The sequence below is a fragment of the Chiloscyllium plagiosum genome, unplaced genomic scaffold (genome assembly GCF_037043375.1).
Source record: "Chiloscyllium plagiosum isolate Xiang-an unplaced genomic scaffold, Cpla_swu_hap1 HiC_scaffold_7, whole genome shotgun sequence".
In the NCBI taxonomy this organism is placed as follows: domain Eukaryota; kingdom Metazoa; phylum Chordata; class Chondrichthyes; order Orectolobiformes; family Hemiscylliidae; genus Chiloscyllium; species Chiloscyllium plagiosum.
The window spans coordinates 52,440,106-52,454,312 of record NW_028270145.1 but is presented as its reverse complement, the minus strand read 5'-3'; the positions used below and the strand labels follow the sequence as shown (position 1 = coordinate 52,454,312).

At 42.1% G+C, this 14,207-nt stretch overlaps 1 protein-coding gene across 1 annotated transcript in view; it reads right to left on the bottom strand.

Annotated features, from left to right (window-relative positions):
* dnah9l (dynein, axonemal, heavy polypeptide 9 like) overlaps window positions 1-239 on the bottom strand; it is a 432,311-nt gene extending 432,072 nt beyond the window's left edge. Inside the window, exon 1 of the mRNA XM_043693603.2 lies at window positions 104-239. The gene's annotated coding sequence lies outside the window, so the exon portion shown is untranslated. The remainder of the gene's footprint in view (window positions 1-103) is intronic.
* Window positions 240-14,207: the final 13,968 nt, after the last annotated feature.

Below are 14,207 nucleotides of genomic sequence, written 5' to 3'. Positions count from 1 at the left end.
GAAAGGAAAAACAAATAGGGGTGAAAAGTCGACCAACTAAATTCGTATTTTTAACATTTCGCGTCGGCTTTTCTATATTTTAAATGTAAGCAACGATTTGCACCTGAAAGAGCGATCAGGAAACAGCTGTGGGGAGAAATGCAATTAACACGTCAGGCAGCTGCAAAAGGCTCGCGATGGATCAGGGGGAGGGGAGGGAAAAGAAGGAACAGAGGTCGGGCGGGGACGACCAATGGCTGGCAGCATCGCATCGTCAGCACCGAACTATAAGAGATTCGTGCAGTGAGTCCACAAATGACAATGCACTCCGCTCTCCCCCCAGTGAAATCAATTTTAAAAAACACATATGAAAAGGTACCACTTTTTTTTTAAAGAGGCACAAACAACTATAGAAGGAATGGAAGGTTAACCGGTTAATTTTTAGGACGTGTCGGAGCTGCGCGTTGCTGGGGAGCAGTTGCAGTTCCTTCTGGCTGGACAGCCTGACAGGAGCCAAGAGCGCTGTCAATGCGCCTTCTTCGGGATGTTTAATTGGAAGCACGAGCTTTCTGAGCGCCGCTCCTTCGTCAAAGCTAGTGCTTCCAATTAAACCGGTTGGACTATAACCTGGTTTTGTGTGATTTTTAACTTTGTACACTCCAGTCCAACACCGGCGTCTCCAAATCATGCCTCTTTCGGGAGTCCGCTAACAACTCCACTGTGTCCACCGGCACCAATAATGGATGAATAAAGACGCTGGGAGGAAAAACAGATTACGCTCGAAATGAAAACCAACTTATTAAACTTAAACTATAAAAGTGGATTTCCTGATAGCAGGGACTTACTGCTTAAAAATGGATAGTAAATACCAGAACTATCAAAATACTTAAAAACTATTTAGGTAAACTATTGAAAAGCCATAGTATGGAAGGCTACAGGCCAAATGCTGGAAAATGGATTTGAGTGGATGGATGTTTGACGACTGGTGCGGACACGATGGAACAAAGGATATTTTACTCATGTTACTCCATAACCATGAATCTCCAAGCATAAATTACCGCTTAAATCAATTACAATCGCAATTGGAGGGATATGCGGTACGGTAATGTCCCTGGTATCAGGCGAGTATGGGGAATGGGGCGAGGTGTGTTTGTTCTATCAATCCACTTGCTGCACGGAAAATACCACTGAGAGAACATGAGTGAGCTGGAATTAGTGAAAGATAAAATACAAGCAAATAGGACTTTAGTGGCAGTGGTAGTTGCGCCAAAAGGCTTTAGTTCAAGTCTCAACTGTACCAGAGGTGTGTAATAACATCTCTGAATAGATTGAAAACATAAAATATCTACAGATATTATCAATGGAAATGAGAGATTTGGAGAGGAAAACATCTGGGTGAGATAACAATAGGATTAAGCAACTAAACTGCTAAAATGAATGGTGTGGTAGTTATTCAAGGAAATAAGCAATAATGCATACAGGAATAGTACAGCATTCATAAATGTGGTTATTTCTTTATAGGGTGGGGTTGGTAAACCTGATTTTAAAGAATTAACAGTTGTTGGAGAGACAGATCTCCTTGTTTGTAAAAGCATTAAAGATTCAGCATAGAAAGTGGAAATTGGGATGAGTCAATAATTTCTAGAAGAATTTAAGGGTTTTTTTGTTGTGGGCTAGCAACAATGTATTTAAGATTAGTAACAGAGAATCACATCAGCTGAGGTGCCTGAAAGGGAAGTTTAGTGATCAGTGTAATGGGAAAGAGACTGAAATTGTGGGAGTTGAACCAGATGAGCATGGTGCAAGATATCAAAGGAAAGTTATAACTCAGAGCCTACGTAGCTGAAAAGGATTGGATGAAATGAAAACAGGAGTGAAAGAGCACAGAAATAGATCCTGCAGTCTAACTTATTCACACAGACCAGCCATCCCAATCTGACCTAGTCCCATTTGCTAGTATTTGGCCCATTTCCCTCTTATTCTTATTCATATTCATGAATCCTTCCTATTCCTATACCCATTCAAATGCCTTTGTGTGAGGTAGTTCACTTTGGAAGAAATAAGGCAGAATACTGGGCTAATGGTAAAATTCTTGGCAATGTAGATGAACAGAGAGATCTCTATGTCCAGGTGCATAAATCCCTGAAAGTTGCCACCCAGGTTGATAGGATTGTTAAGAAGGCATATGGTTTGTTGGCGTTCATTGATGGGGGGATTGGGTTTTGGAGCCACAAGGTCATGCATTAGTTGTACAAGACACTAGTAAGGCCACACCTGGAATATTATATACAATTCTGGTCACCACATTATAGGAAGAATGTGGAAGCTTTGGAAATGGTTCAGAGGAGATTTACTAGGATGTTGCCTGGTATGGAAGGAAGGTCTTACAAGGAAAGGTTGAGGGAACTGAGGCTGTTTTCATTGGAGGGAAGAAGGTTGAGAGGTGACTTAATTGAGACCTACAATATAATTAGAGGGTTAGATAGGCTAGTCAGTGAAAGCCTTTTTGCAAGAATGGTGAAAGCTGACACGAGGGGACATAGATTTAGGACAGATATCAGGGGTAGTTTCTTTACACAGTGTAGTAAGGGAGTGAAACAGCCTGCCTGAAACTGTAGTAAATTTGCTGACATTAAAGTCATTTGAATTGGCATTGGATTATACATATGGATAATAATAGAATGGTATAGGCTAGATGGGAATCAGATTAATTTCACAGGTCAGTGCAACAGCGAGGGCCAAAGGGCTGTGTAACATTCAATGTTCTAAATGTTGTAATTGCACTTGCCTCCCCCACTTCCTCTGGCAGCTGTTATGGACCAGGCCAGACCCCCTCAAAACATTTCAAGAAAGTAGCCCAGACTCTAACTTTGCCAGTTGTTTTAAGCAGGTGTAATGTGGATATTCCAGGAGAGATGCAGCTGGTTAAACCATTTAGTTTAAAACAAAATAGAATTCATTTAGACAAGATGACCAAATGAAACACAAACAAAAGCGAACAAAATACCGAATAACTTAACCCATCCAAAAACCCAACAGATTATCTCAACTTAATGATGCTATTCCAAATACTTGCAACAATCCCCATAAACACCCCTTGGTAAAAAAGGTAAAATCAAACACAGGGTCTTACAGGAGAGAGTGAGTTGACAGAGAAACTCACCTTCTTCCATGTAGCTGTATCTTGGACCAGCAGCCTCAAAACTGACTGCTTTCAGTGAACAGCCAGATTGCTAAAACCAAATCAAACCAAACCAGAGAAATGCTGATCTGGGAGAACTGGCCAATCCCCTTTCATTGTCTTTTTTAAACTTGAACGCATTCTCAGGTAGAACAACCACAGACATTTTGGAGTCTGTGTTTTTATGATCTCCTGAAAAAAAAACCAAGGACAACCTAACCTTGTTAAAAGAGCAGCATCATCACACCTTCTCACCCTCCCCCCCCCCCCCCCCCCCCCCCCCGCCAAAGAAAATGAACCATCCATATTCAAAGACGGCTACATTTTAAAACCCCATGATCTTAAACTGTTAATACTCTACAACACACTTATACATTACATTGACAATAATCATGCAAACATGCACAACTTTATTTTGTTTCAGTCAGTTTTACTCCTGCCACTAAATGCCTGTGTTTCTCATTCAAGTCTCGATAATGCGTCGGCAATCAAGTTTTCTTGTCCTGCCACATGCACAATTTCAAACTGAATGGCTGTAACAACAAGCTCCATCTAAACAGGTCAGCATTTTTGTCCTTAAAGTTCTCCACAAACTTTAATGGGTTATGGTCAGTGTATATGATTGTCTCAGATACATTACTGGTAACATAACCATTGAAATGTTGTAATGCCATCACCAAGTTCAAAGTCTCCTTTTCAATTGCCGAATATTTCTTCTGATGAATGTTCAGTTTCCTGGTGAAATACCAGATAGGTTTTTCTATCTTGTTGTCTCCTTGTAAGAGTACAGCATTGACACCCACATCACTGGCATCTATAGCCACCTTGAATGGCTTTGCATAATTAGGTGTAGCTAACTCTTAGGCGGTGGCTAACACAGCTTTCAGTCTGTCAAATGCTTTCTGAGGGTCCACTGTCCACTGAAACTTATTGTCTTTCTTCAATAATTCAGTGACTGAAGCAGCCACACTGCTAAAATTTGGTATGAATTTTTTGATAAAATCCACTCAATCCCAGGAATCATAGTACTGCTCTTTTTGTCAATGGTATGGGAAACTCCCCAATAAACTTTGTTTTTGCATTCCATGGGACAATTTGTCCATATGCAATAACATAATCTAGGAAGGTGACTTGGGCTTTGGCAAATTCACTTTTAGCCAGGTTTATTACCAAGCCTGCCTTCCAAAGTGATAGAGTCATAGAGATCTACAGCACGGAATCAGATCCTTTGTTCCAACTCATCCATGCCGACCAGATATCCCAACCTCATCTAGTCCCATTTGCCAGCATTTGGCCCATATCCTTCTAAACCCTTCCCACTCATATATCCATCCAGATGTCTTTTAAATATTGTAATTGTACCAGCTTCCACCACTTCCTCTGGCAGTTCATTCCATACACCCATCACCCTCTATATGAAAAAGTTGCCCTTAGGTCCCTTTTATATTTTTCCCCTCTCACCCTAAACCTATGCCCTCTAGTTCTGGATTCCGCCACCCCAGGGAAAACACTTTTTTGTCCTACCATAATCCTCATGATTTTATAAACCTCTATAAGTTCACCCCTCAGCTTCCAATGCTCCACAGAAAACAACCACAGCATATTCAGCCTCTCCCTGTAGCTGATATCCTCCAACCCTGGCAACATCCTTGTTAATCTTTTGTGAACCCTTTCAAGTTTCACAGTATCCTTCTGATAGGAAGGAGGCCAGAATTGCACACAGTACTCCAAAAGTAGCCTAACCAGTGTCCTGTACATCCGCAACATGACCTCCCAACTCCTATACTCAATGCACTGACCAATAAAGGAAAGCATACCAAATGCCGCCTTCAGTATCCTGTCTGTGACTCCACTTTCAAGGAACTATGAACCTCCACTCAAGATCTCTCTGCTCAGCAACACTCCCAAGGACCTTACCATTAAGTGTATAAGTTCTGATTTGCTTTTCCAAATTGCAGCACCTCACATTTATCTAAATTAAGCTCCATCTTTCACTCCTCAGCCCATTGGCCCATCTGATCAAGATACTGTTGTAATCAGAGGTAACTTTCTTCGTTGTCCACTGCACCTCCAGTTTTGGTGTTATTTGCAAACTTACTAACTATACCTCTTATGCTCACATCCACATTTATATAAATGATAAAAAGCAGTGGACCCAGCACCGATCCTTGTGGCATATCACTAGCCACAGGCCTCCACTCTGAAAAACATCCCTCCATCACCACCCTTTGTCTTCTCCCTTTGAGCTAGTTCTGTATCTAAATTGCTGGTTCTCCCTGTATTCCATGAGATCTAACCTTGAGGAACCTTGTCAAACGCCTTGCTGAAGGCCATACAGATCATGTCCACCGCACTGCCCTCATCAATCCTCTTCATTACTTGTTCAAAAAAAACTCAATCAAGTTCGAGAGACATGATTTCCCATGCACAAAGCCATCCCTAATCAGTCCTTGCCTTTCCAAATACATGTAAATCCTGTCTTTCAGGATTCCCTCCAACAACTTGCCCACCACCAATGTCAGGCTCACCACTCTACAGTTTGCTGTCTTTTCCATACCATGTTTCTTAAATAGTGGAACCACGTTAGCCAATCTCCAGTCTTCCAGCACCTCACCTGTGACTATCGATGATACAAATATCTCAGCAAGGGGGCTAGCAATCACTTCCCTTGCTTCCCACAGAGTTCTAGGGTACACCTGATCAGGTCCTGGAGATTTATTCACTTTATCCTTCAAGTAGCATGTGTGTCCTGGAACATTAAGCTGCCAGTCCTGTCCATCCATGAGTCACGTCTCTGTAATTGCTATGATCCTAACCATACCCTGAGTTCATCTGCCTTCCCTGTTAGGCCTCTTGTATTGAAATAAATGCAGTTTAATTTATCAGTCCTACATTGTTCTCTGATTTCGTCCTGCCTGTCCCGACTGTTTGACTTGCTCCTTTTCCCAACTCTACCAGTCTCAGATCGATGTCTTTTCTCACTATTTCCCTGAGACCCCGCCCACCCCCAAAACACACAACGCACACATTTACTATTTAGCAAATGTCCCTGTCAGTATATTAGTTCCCTTCCAATTCAGGTGCAATCTGTCCTTCTTGTACAGGTCACTTCTACCCCAGAGGAGATTCCACTGATCCAGAAACATGAACCCTTCTCCCCTGCACCAGCTCCTCAGCCACGCATTCATCTGCTCTATCCTTCTATTCCTACCCTCACTAGCTCATAACACTGGGCAGTTATCCAGATATTACTACCCTCAAGGGCCTCCTTTTTAAATTCCTGCCTAACTTTCTATATTATCCCTTCAAAATCTCATCCTTTTCCTTCCAAAGTCATTACTTCCAATGTGTACAATGAGCTCCTGCTGGTTCCTCTCCCCTTTGAGAACATTCTGCATCATATCAGAGATATCCTTGATCCTGCCACCCAACATACCCCTCAATACATTAGAGCCAGTCTGGATACCAGACATTTGGCTGTTCGTGCTACATTCCCCTGAGAGTCAATCACCCCAGTACATTTTCCAAGACAGCATACTTGTTTGAGATGGGGATAGCCACAGGAGACTTCTGCACGACCTGCCGACCTTTCCTGGAGTTAACCCATCTACCTAACTGTATCTCCAGCTTTTCTCCCTTCCTATAGCCACTGAACACATCCATTATTGTTAACAAATAAAGTCATAGAGATGTACAGCATGGAAACAGACCCTTCAATCCAACCTATCCATGCCGACCTGATATCCCAACCCAATCTAGTCCCACCTGCCAACACGCAGCCCATATCGCTCTAAACCCTTCCAATTCATATACCCATCCAAATGCCTCTTAAATGTTGCAATTGTACCAGCTTCCACCACATCCTCTGGCAGCACATTCCATACACGTACCACCCTCTGCATGAAAAACTTGCCCCTTAGGTCTCTTTTATATCTTTCCTCTCTCACCTAAATGTATGCCCTCTAGTTCTGGACTCGCCGACCCAAGCGAAAGGCTCTGTCTATTTATCCTATCCACGCCTCTCATAATTTTGTAAACCTCTATAAGGTCACCCCTCAGCCTCCGACGCTCTGGGGAAAACAGCCCCAGCCTGTTCAGCCTCTCCCGAAAGCTCAAATCCTCCAACCTTGGCAAGATCCTTGCAAATCTTTTCTGAACCCTTTCAAGTTTTACAACATCTTTCCGATAGGAAGGAAACCAGAATTGCATGCAATATTCCAACAGTGGCCTAAGCAATGTCCTGTACAGCCGCAACATGACCTCCCAACTCCTGTACTGAATACTCTGACCAATAAAGGAAAGCATACCAAACGCCGCCTTTACTATCCTATCTACCTGTGACTCCACTTTCAAGGGGCTATGAACCTGCACTCCAAGGTCTTTTTATTCAGTAACACTCCCTAGGACCTTACCATTAAGTGTATAAGTCCTGCTAAGATTTGCTTTCCCAAAATGCAGCACCTTGCATTTATTTGAATTAAACTCCATCTGCCACTTCTCAGCCCATTGGCCCATCTGGTCCTGATCCTGTTGTAATCTGAGGTAACCCTCTTCGCTGTCCACTACACCTCCAATTTTGGTGTCATCTGTAAACTTACTAACTGCACCTCATGCTCACATCCAAATCATTCATGTAAATGACAAAAAGTAGAGGACCCATCACCGATCCTTGTGGCACTCCGCTGATCACAGGCCTCCAGTCTGAAAACAACCCTCCACCACCACCCTCTGTCTTCTACCTTTGAGCCAGTTCTGTATCCAAATGGCTAGTTCTCCCTGTATTCCATGAGATATAACCTTGCTAATCAGTCTCCCATGGGGAACCTTGTCGAACGTCTTACTGAAGTCCATATAGATCACATCTACTGCTCTGCCCTCATCAATCTTCTTTGTTATTTCTTCAAAAAACTCAATCAAGTTTGTGAGACATAATTTCCCACACACAAAACCATGTTGAGTATCCCTAATCAGTCATTGCCTTTCCAAATACATGTACATCCTGTCCCTAAGGATTCCCTCCAACAACTTGCCCACCACCGAGGTCAGGCTCACCAGTCTATAGTTCCCTGGATTGTCTTTACCGCCCTTCTTAAACAGTGGCACCACGTTTGCCAACCTCCAGTCTTCCGGCACCTCACCTGTGACTATCGATGATACAAATATCTCAGCAAGAGGCCCAGCAATCACTTCTCTAGTTTCCCATAGAGTTCTCGGGTACACCTGATCAGGTCCTGGGGAGTTATCCACCTTTAACCTTTCAAGACATCCAGCACTTCCTCCTCTGTAATCTGGACATTTTGCAAGATGTCACCCTCTATTTCCATACACTCTATATCTTCCATATCCTTTTCCACAGTAAATACTGATGCAAAATATTCATTTACTATCTCCCCCATTTTCTGTGGCTCCGCACAAAGACCGCCTTGCTGATCTTTGAGGAGCCCTATTCTCTCCCTGGTTACCCTTTTGTCCTTAATATATTTGTAAAAACCCTTTGAATTCTCTTTAATTCTGTTTACCAAAACTATCTCATGTCCCCTTTTTGCCTTCCTGATTTCCCTCTTCAGTATACTCCTACTGCCTTTATACTCTTCTAAGGATTCACTTGATCTATACCATCTATACCTTGCATATGCTTCCTCCTTTTTCTTAACCAAACATACTATTTCTTCAGTCATTCCCTATACCTACCAGCCTTTCCTTTCACCCTAAAGGGAATATACTTTCTGAAGGCTACCCATTTTCCAGCCATCCCTTTATCTGCGAACGTCTGCCTCCAATCAGCTTTTGAAAGTTCTTGCCTAATACTGTCATTCATTTCGCAGAAGTCTCTTCCTGTTGTCACTACCTAAAATATGTAAAGTTTTAGAAATGTTATTAAATGCTCACCACAGAAAATAGCATTCTTGGTTTTCCAATTCTGGATATTTTTCTGTTGATGAAATTGCGCAGGTATCTGTTTTTGGCAAATACATTGTATACAGGAAAACCACACACACAGACCAAGTCCTAAACTACGAAAGCAACCACCCCAACACACACAAAAGAAGTTGCATCAAGACACTATTCAAAAGGGCCAGTACACTGCAGTACACCAGAACTGCAAAAAGAGGAAGAAGAACACCTATACAATGTATTCGTCAAAAACGGATATCTGCACAATTTCATCAACAGATGCTGAAGGGAAAGACAACGGAATGAGGACAAGCTGCAACCCAAAGGACTAGCCACATTACCATACATCAAGAGCATTTCCGAACTGACAGCCAGACTACTGCAACCACTAGGATTCATAACAGCACACAAACCAACAGCCACTCTCAGACAACAACTCACCAGAACGAAGGACCCAATACCCAGCATGAGCAAATCCAATGTAATGTCCAAAATCCCATGCAAGGACTGCACAAAACACTACATTGGACAAACAGGCAGACAGCTAAAGATCCGCATCCATGAACACCAATTAGCCACGAAACGACACGACCAGCTATCCTTAGTAGCCACACACGCAGATGACAAGCAACATGAATTCGACTGGGACAACACTACTATTATAGGACAAGCCAAACAGAGAACAGCCAGGGAATTCCTAGAGGCATGGCACTCATCCACGGATTCAATCAATAAGCACATCGACCTGGACCCAATATACCGACCACTGCAGCGGACAGCTGGAACTGACAACCGAAGCAGCAGATTCAAACCACTACAAATGCCGGAGGAAACATCACAGAAGCGCTTCACAGGAGGCTCCCAAGCACTGAGGATGTCACCTAGACAGGGGACGAAATGTCTGCAACACAAATTCCCAGCTTGGCAAACAGAAGCACAACAACTCTCAATTTCTTTAGTCATCCAGCATTCCTTATACCTACCAGCCTTTCCTTTCACCCTGACAGGAATATACTTTCTCTGGATTCTTGTTATCTCATTTCTGAAGGCTTCCCATTTTCCAGCTGTCCCTTTACCTGCGAACATCTGCCTCCAATCAGCTTTTGAAAGTTCTTGCCTAATACCGTCAAAATTGGCCTTTCTCCAATTTAGAACTTCAACTTTTAGGTCTGGTCTATCCTTTTCCATCATTATTTTAAAACGAATAGAATTATGGTCGCTTGCCCCAAAGTGCTCCCCCACTGACATCTCAGTCACCTGCCCTGCCTTATTTCCCAAGAGTAGGTCAAGTTTTGCACCTTCTCTAGTCGGTAATCCACATACTGAATCAGAAAATTGTCTTGTCCACACTTAACAAATTCCTCTCCATCTAAAACTTTAACACTATGGCAGTCCCAGTCGATGTTTGGAAAGTTAAAATCCCCTACCATAACTACCCTATTATTCTTACAGATAGATGAGAACTCCTTACAAGTTTGTTTCTCAATTTCTCTCTGATTATTGGGGCGTCTATAATACAATCCCAATAAGGTGATCATCCCTTTCTTATTTCTCAGTTCCACCCAAATAACTTCCCTGGATGGGTATTTCCGGGAATATCCTCCCTCAGCACAGCTGTAATGCTATCCCTTATCAAAAATGCCACTCCCCCTCCTCTCTTGCCTCCCTTTCTATCCTTCCTGTAGCATTTGTATCCTGGAATAGGCTGCCAGTCCTGCCCATCCCTGAGCCATGTTTCTGTAATTGCTATGATATTCCAGTCCCATGTTCCTAACCATGCCCTGAGTTCATCTGCCTTCTCTGTTAGGCCCCTTGCATTGAAATAAATGCAGTTTAATTTACCACTTTGTGTTAGGACCCCTACCTAAAACAAAATCAGTTAAGATGCTTGTAAAAGGTTCCTCAAATGCAGGAATAAGTATTAAAGGCGTGGGTTTTATTACTGCCTGTGGTTTTCCGATTACCTGACATGTATGACACGTCTGGCAAAATGCAACTACATCCTTGTGCAGTCCAGGTCATTTCAAATGTTTTTTTATTTTAGCTTGAGTTTTTCCTCAGTCTTAAATGGCACCCTATTGATAGCTCCTGCACTACCTGCAACACCACCTTTCTATAACCCACTGGCAATGCGACTATGAATTTCTGCCCTTTTCTCATCTGCCTGAATATGGTGGTCTCCACTTCCTTATTAAGACATTATTTTAGATAGTAACATTCAGGGATACATTTGGATTCTTTTTCTGTGTTTGCCTTTTGATACAATTGCTTTAATTTTTCATCTTTCTGCTGTAACTCAGTTAATTTATCTAAGCTAAAGATGTTTGCTGTGCCATCTATCTGCTCCTGGTTTGTGCCAACCGTCTGGTCAAACAGGATTTCTGCTGATACCCCTTCAACTTCCTTATCTGTAGTCTTTGGTCTCTCTTGTTTCAATTGGGTGATTTTGTGATCTCATTGCCAGAGTCAGGAAAAATCCCAGGACGTGTCCGGCAAGTTTAGTTGCTGGAGTTTCCACTAGCTTTTCAACCACAGTGGGCAGCACTCCGTCCTGTGAACCAGCTATATTGTTAGCAAGGACAAATTGTTTTCCTGGAGCTCAGATGTTGTCCAGTACTCCTACCACAACTTCTCCACTCTTCCCTGGACACACTAACCCCACTTTACATAATTAAGTGCTCGTCTCACTGTTACTACCACCGTTTCTGGCAATAGTCCTTCAAAGGTACATTTCATATCTTGCAATATCACAAATTGAGAAGATTCGGTTTCTCTGAATATTGTAACCTCTTTACCTGCTGCTCCTGACCTATGCAAGTTAGCTTTACCTTTGCAGGTATATGGTTTAACATGATCTGGCACTTCCTCCTTAACAAACCTCCAACCAGGTTATACATTCTGGTGCAACTTTCTAGCCTCTACTGTGCTTTCCATTATCACTCCAATAAAATTCACTGACTTATCCTATTTTCCTACATCTGGCTTCCAAGTGCGTTTCCTAATGCACTAGTGATTTCACGTGGCCTACTTTATTGCAGTGAAGACACCAGAGCTTTTTAACTTCTCTTTCCCCTTCAAGGGTTTCCTTTTTTACCGTGATGTTATCCTTGTGATCTTCACCGAGATCTACCTATCCCTTTCCACGAGGATTTCTCTTTTCCCTAATTTCTATCCCTCACAGATTGAAACTGATTTTCGAAGCCAAACTTTGATTTATGGACCAACTCAGCAGCCATTTCAGCTAATAATCTTGCTGTTTGAACACTGCTCTTCCACTTGAGTTCTCACTATTCCAGAAAGTGAATTTTTAAACTGCAAAGTTGCAATTTCTTAAGTTCAAACTCTTTTTGTTCTGCTATTACAATTCATTATTCTTCTCTTTCCTCTGCTTCTCATCGTAATTCAAACTATTTCACTTCTGCAGCCCTTTCCTGGACTTTTGCTTCTTACAGCGGTTTCATTTTCAATTGAATTTTAGCCATTCCTAAAGATTGATGTTTCGAGCAAATTTAAATGCTGAGCTATTGGTATAATTATCTCCCCTATCCTCATGGAAGGAGGCAGCTCCAGCTTGTCTGCTAATTCCAGCAGCTTAACTTTAATCACCTTTTGCAAAACACTCAGTCACTTCTTTCACCCTCATAAAACTCTAGGTGACTGAAAGAGCCATTGGTATCCCAAGCACTGTTTAAGCCAAATGAATTAAACACCCAGAACAAAAAGACACGAATGCTTATCACTCGCTGTCTTAGAGTCCAACAACCCTAATCCCAATTTGGAACTATGGAACAAATCCCAGGTCATGGACCAGGCTAGACCCCCTCAAAAATTTTCAAGTAGCCCAGACCCTAACTTTGAACTGTTTTAGGCAGTTGTAAAGAGGATATTCCAGGAGATATGCAGCTGGTCAAACCACTTAGTTTTAAACAAAATAGAATTGATTTACAAGATTACCAAATGAAACACAAAAGAGAACAGAATACCGAATAACAACCTATCTGAAAACCCAGATTCTCACAATTTAATGCTGTTCCAAATACTTGCAACAATTCCCATAAACATCCAAGGCAAAACAAGTAAAATCAAACACAGGATCTTACAGGAGAAAATGGGCAGAGGGATCAGCATGGAATACATTCTTCTGTGTAGCTGTTTCCTGGACCAGCAGCCGCAAACTGAACTGATTGTTTTTCAGTGAACAGCCAGGCTGCTAAAACCAAACCAGAGAAAAGCGGAGCTGGGACAACTGGCCACTCCGCTTTTGTTGAGTTTTTTTTTCCCAATCCGAAAGCATTCTCAAGTAGATCAACCCCAGACATTTGAGTCTTTTTGACCTCCTGAAAAAAAAGGACAACCTAACCTTGTTAAAAGGGGTATCATCACACATCTCATTCAATAAACAACCGTCCATCTGGAAGTTATCCCTCCGGTCATTACTAAACTCTTCCCCTCTTACCTCAAACCCACACCCTCTGGAACTAGACTCCCCCATCCTACAAAAAAAAAGACTTTGGCTATTTGTCCTATACATGCATCCCATAATTTTATAAACCTCAAATGTCACTTCTCAGCCTCCAACACTAATATCATACTGGGCCAAACCCAGCCTATTCAACTTCTGCCTATGACTCAAACCATCCAGTCCAGTAACATCTTTGTATATCTTTTCTGAACCCTTTCAATTTTAACATCTTTCCAATAGCAGGACGATCAGAGTTGTACAGTATTCTCGAAGTAGCCTCACCAATCTCCTGCACAGCCACATCATGTCTCAACTTAGTGCACTGACCAATAAAGGCAGGCATTCCAAATACCTTTTTCACCATCCAGTCTACCTACAATTCCACTTTCAAAGCTAGGGCTTTAGGACATAGGAACTGAATATTGATTCAGTCCTCCCAGTTAAGAGGGTAGGTGAATTTAAAAGGAGTTGGTTAGCAGTGGAGAAAATAAGTTTTGTTTTGCTTTCTAGCCTGGTCATGTAGTAGTGTGAAGTAAGGACAAATAGGATCTAGTGGTCCAGCCAGATCAAATATTGAATGGTTAAATTAAATGCAACTAAATCCATTTGCATCTTTACAGAAAGGCAAAATAATGACCAAGCCAAGCAGTAGTAATGTTTGGAGAAAGCTAAGATTTTACTGCAAACACA